The sequence below is a fragment of the Sinohyriopsis cumingii genome, chromosome 7 (genome assembly GCF_028554795.1).
Source record: "Sinohyriopsis cumingii isolate HCF-2022 chromosome 7, ASM2855479v2, whole genome shotgun sequence".
NCBI lineage: Eukaryota > Metazoa > Mollusca > Bivalvia > Unionida > Unionidae > Sinohyriopsis > Sinohyriopsis cumingii.
Window position 1 is genome coordinate 102,876,987 of NC_142967.1, and position 5,591 is coordinate 102,882,577.

The window sequence follows — 5,591 nt, forward strand, 5'->3', positions numbered from 1 at the left end:
CTTTAACATGTTTCAGCGTTTGTTTTCTTTCAAAATGTGCTATACATGGTACATATTTCAATTTTAGTGTGTGGGAGGACAATGAAGGACTGGATGTATGAATGTTGGGAGAGACTGAGAGGGTAGTGGAGGGATGATAAAATAGGCTTACCTTATATACAGGTCGGCAGTGATTATATCCTTAGGTTATGTACAGGTCGACATTGATTATATACCAGGTCTTTTCTTTAAACCAGGCAATGGACAATTTGCAAAACTTTTCGAGAAAAAAGGAAACCGCGGTAGCTCCGTTGGTAGAAAGTTGGACTCGTAATTCCCATTCAACCTTCAACTTCAGGCATCCTAGGCGAACGCTCTACCATTAGGCCACCCTAGTGGTTTGAATGAGTTCAAAATAATTACGCCTGTCTCTTTAATCCATACATTAATTTGACAATAAGTAATTCAAATAAATGAATCCTCTCAAATAAATATAAACACAAAATTGAATGCATCTGCATATTGATGTTAAAATATTAACAATAATAGGAATATAAATAATTGTTCATATCTGTCTTCATATACATATCCACGATTATATTACGACTCTTTATTGCAATATATCACTATGTGAAATCCCCTGAATTGAATACTGTCCTCTCATTGGTATTGGTTAAAAGAAAATAACGTCCTGCGTTTATTTATAACTTATTTTCAGTTGGACAATGAGATGGCAGAATCCCATTCAGCGCGCTGTTCTTGCATATTAAGCGGGCGCGATCATGGCCATTTCAATCTGAAAAGTGTGAAAATGGTCTGGCATTCCTTAAAGTTACGCATACAAAGTCGAATGCCTGAGCTAAACATTGGTACCAAATTTATTGCGTTACGTGAAATATAACTTGAAATATCAGCGTTTATTCTTAAATAAGTCGCGCGAGAAAGGAAAGAAGTGTCTTCTCTTCCCTTGTAGTTATTATATAGTACATTTATGGCAGGTATATTGTAAGGAACGATACGAACCTGTGTGGTTTGATCCGTACTACCGCGCGTTAGCCAGTAACATTGGCATAACACCATTATTTCTTACTGAAAGGGACACTTCTGTTGTTACTCAGTTTTTGGATATAACGTTCTTATTAACTAATGATAGGATCTACAATTTTCCTATTCTTGTCGTTGTTGTTGGCGTTGTTGTTGTTGTGGGCTTAACGCCATTTTCAGCACATGATAGACTAAACATGGCGGCCAGTATATATGATAAAGGAAGAAATCGGTAAACCCATGGGAAAGTCCACTGAACAAATGGAAATTGCTGACAAACTTTCTCAAATACACACTTTTGCAGAGCCCGAAATTCAAGTCACCCGACGCGAGCTTGATGAGAATATATTGTGATTTTAAAGGCGAGCATCTTAGACCACTTGGTTACCTGAGTCCATGATTTTCCTTTTCTATTTGTTAAACAGTTATTCAGAATGTTTCTTTCCTCCCATTCCTGGCGGGGGAGCCGTGCAGTTCCTATCTTAGGGCCCCTCTCTTCTACTGAAAGAGATATGTCTGACTGCCCTTTCAAACTCGTGACCTCTTGTATGGCAGCCAGAAGATATAGAAAGAAAAATATGGTTGTCTATATATTATATATACCAGGGTTTCTACAATGCCGTGGTGTTTTCTATTTCTTCTTTCTAGTCGGAAAAGATGTTATAATACATCTGATGATGACATCTGTAATGCAATTTATTATTTCTTTGTATAGCTTTTTGCTATTTTTAGCCGTTGTGTATAGTGTACTTTATATCTGAAAGGTACAATGTTGAGTTTTTATTTTTGCAGTTAATTTCTTTCTCTCTTTATTTATTTTTCAGTTCAATATCGAATGATTGTTTCGCGTATAACTTTTTTTATACAAAAAATGATATATTGGTAATTTTTTTAAATATCTTCTAAATGCTACATCTCCAGTTAGCCAAATAAATATTTTTCCTGACTCCACATTTTCTTGATCTGACCATATATTTAATAACTATAGTTTTGATATATCTCATTTTTGTTGGTGGTTATATTCATTTAGTTTTATTATTGTTATGTATATCCCATGCATTTTTTTCAACGTATACACAAATAAATATACATTTTTCACACATGTTCCCTTTCATCTAGTTTGTTTTTAATGCTTTTTCAAATATTTTCTAATTTATAATGTCTAAGATGTTGGATTATTTAGACATCCTCCATCATTATTATATGAGTTTCGGTGCGGAGGTAATGTAACTTCCCTCCCTATATGAGCAGGATTATTTCTTTGTCAAAGGTATCTATCATACTGTCCTTTAAATATACCTAGTCAAACATAAACCATATGTTAATATACATATGTGTGAGCGACCTGCATTCGATCCATTATATTCAAATTTGCATGTGCCTACATTTCTAAGTTAGTTCGTAGTTTTTTCTCAATTGTGTTGCATTTGTATACTCTTAATTGCCCTCCCCCTCCCACGCACACACACACACACACACACACACACACACACACACACACACAAAAGTCACTCCTAAACCTTTTACACGTGTCCTTAGAAGTTCTGGTTCGAGTCCAGGGTTGTTCACCCGCCAGTTACTGATTAACATAATTTCACTTTTTTGCATAACTAATTTTAGATCCTATTGCTTTCCGGAAATCCATAAATTCCTTTTCTAAATGTTTGAAGGTGTAGGAATCCGATGTAAAATTTGTATTAGTCACGAACATGATGTACCTTTTTAGTTCCTTTCTGACGATTGGGAGTTAAATTCCCTGGACATTTGTATTGTTACGTATTTTTATTCGAAGGGCTTCTATTGCTATTACATATAATATCATCGATAAGGAACAATCCTGTCCCGCGGAACGTTCTATATTAAATTTCATCATGCATATATAACAAACTATATCTATGTTAATATTCTTTATTTTGTCAAAAGCTTTTTCTTGATAAATACGATGAAGGTGCTCTGATCTCCTTTCGTGTCCAAAAAATCAATCACTGTTTTTAAGGCTAGAATTTTTTATCAATATAATGTTAATTATGTTTCCGACACATGTTTTAATTCCGTTATCATGGATCTTACTACGTGTTTTATAGTCATTATTTAACAACGATTTCGATATCCAACTCGTTATGTCTTTTACATCTCCTTTCCATTTATACATAAATGTTTCTACCCCTTCTTTCATCGCGGACGTCATTTCATTATTTAACAGAACATTAACATAGCCTATCTTTAATATTGGAATTAAAAGATATTTTAAGATAATATATAAATATGTCGTTAAGCCACCATAACCAATTGAGTTTCCATTATGGAGTTGCTTGAATGCTGCAATTATTTCATTTGATATAAGTTCTTTCCATTGATACCTAGAGTCCTGTGGGATTTGCGACAATTCTATATTCTCAAAGTATTTTTCTTTCACCCCCACCCCGTGATATATTTATGTAATGTTTAGTTCCCTGTTAAAAGCTGTGCATTTATTCCATTATGTGTGTTGCTTTAGTTACGGTAACGTTGTCTTTTTTAGCTTTTCCATATGCCTGCTTTGTCATTTTCTTATTTCTTTCGTGATTTGCATCCTTCTTGCTTTAATATATAAATTGGTGAATTCTCCTGCCCTTATTTTGTGCCCGTTAATTTGTAATCTTATACAGCTTCGTACTTTCATCACTTTTATTTTATCCGCTTATTTTTGTTTTTAAATATGTATTATTGTATTGCATTCTCTTTGCCTTCTCCGTTTTATGTTCTGTTTGACTTGACAATATGTTTTGGTTATTGATTTAATTTTTCTTCTTAATTCCCCTCCCCAACTCTTCCATTAGGTAGAACTGTTCCATATTTTAAAAGGTTTCTAACAGTACTATAAGTATGGCTTTGTATTCTTCGCCTTCTACAACTGAGTTGTTTAATTGCTCTAGGTTCTGACCAAATCATGCCCAGATTCACTTGGTAACAGGTAAATCGTAGCTAAATTAACGGTCGAATAATTCAGTTTTCGTGTATTTCGTTGCAGTTTTGACTGCTTTATACAAATCTGTATTTCAGGATGCCTGAAACGGCTGCGATCAGTACACGTACTGATGAAAACAAAATTCAAATTTTTTGCTTGTTATTATGGTGTATTTTTGTAACAGCTAGCAAAACTGTATACGAATTGGACGGTGACGACTACATTTGAAACTAGCGACGTCAGCCAAGTCTAAAACGTTCGAGAATCTTGTAAAAAAATAATTTATTTATCAGTAAATTGTTTAAAGATAATAAATATCCTTTGGATTGTCCCCTTGCCACACAACGTTGGAAATAGTCCAGAAAGCTTCTCCATTTACCATCATGGCTATTAAATAAAGGTATGCTGTTTATCGATAGAGGCTATTTGCTTCTATCAAGTGAATAAAGGATATATTTAATTTTCATTTTCTTATGGATGGAATATATCCGCTATTCACTCAATACAAGCCGGTTTTACTTTATGTTCCGCTCGAACGTATTGGCTAGCAAAATTTATAATAAATTGAAGTGGAAGCTCTCTTCATGGATAATGTCAGCTGATCACCATTTATGTTCTGCTGTGTTTTACTTGATCTTTTTTTAGAAAACAGTAGTAATAACAGAGCCTGCTTTTTGGCCGATTGAACTGATTGGCCCAATTGGGCCCCGCATGCAAGGTGCCCCGCACGTTAGTAATTTAAAAATATATATATAGAGAGAGAGAGAACGTAACTTTAAATCGATAGTAGAAATGACAAGTTCGATATTGTATAAAACATGTTTAAAAGATTATTTCCATATGCAGTGTTCACAGGAGGCCCCTCGCGTAAATCCAGGGATCTCGCCAAAATAATCCAAAATCAGCCCCGCGTTTGCTAAGGCCACTGCTTCGTAATGACATAGTTCTCTTTCATAACTCAACGTTGAATACACATAATCAAAATGACAAACGAAAAGTAGGTTCATGGATTCCAACCTGGTACACCTGAGTGATATGTGGAGATGTTTATCATGAAACTGAGAATATTACGAAAATACTCTTCAATATTCTTGGTCATAATGTTTTCAGCGTCTATCGATTACTTTAGGACAAAACATAATTTAATTTGATTGGTTTTTCGGTTGGTTGGCTGGTTGGTTAGTATGTGCACGTGTATAACACCAATTAATGTTGCTCTACATAACGGCCAGTATTTGTGGGGAAAAAAGAACCCGGGAAGAACAACTGACCCACATGAAGCTCCTGGCAAGCTTTCTTGCATGCCTACGTAGGTAGAATCGAGACTCGAACACATGCGGATGGAGGGTAGGATATACATAATCTCTTATATATATATATATATATATATATATATATATATATATATATATATATATATATATATATGTGTGTGTGTGTGTGTGTGTGTGTGTGTGTGTGTGTGTGTGCGTGTGTGTGTGCGTGCGTGTGTGTGTTATCTTGCATGAATATTACCTTCTATGACTTCAGATACTTTCTATTCCCGGTGTAATGCTTGATCGAAAATCATGAAGCAGAACACGTGCACATAGCGGTCATTAATTTGTATCTGGAAGTCACG

General features: G+C 34.7%; 1 protein-coding gene and 1 long non-coding RNA gene across 7 annotated transcripts in view; one reads left to right on the top strand and one right to left on the bottom strand.

Moving 5' to 3' along the window:
• LOC149795844 (uncharacterized) overlaps positions 1-351 on the bottom strand; it is a 31,888-nt gene extending 31,537 nt beyond the window's left edge. For both annotated transcript variants that reach the window (XM_089965748.1, XM_089965743.1), the window contains exon 1: positions 152-351. The gene's annotated coding sequence lies outside the window, so the exon portion shown is untranslated. The remainder of the gene's footprint in view (positions 1-151) is intronic.
• LOC149795836 (uncharacterized) overlaps positions 1-5,591 on the top strand; it is a 735,181-nt gene that overhangs the window by 646,466 nt on the left and 83,124 nt on the right. The gene's annotated exons all lie outside the window — the stretch shown is intronic.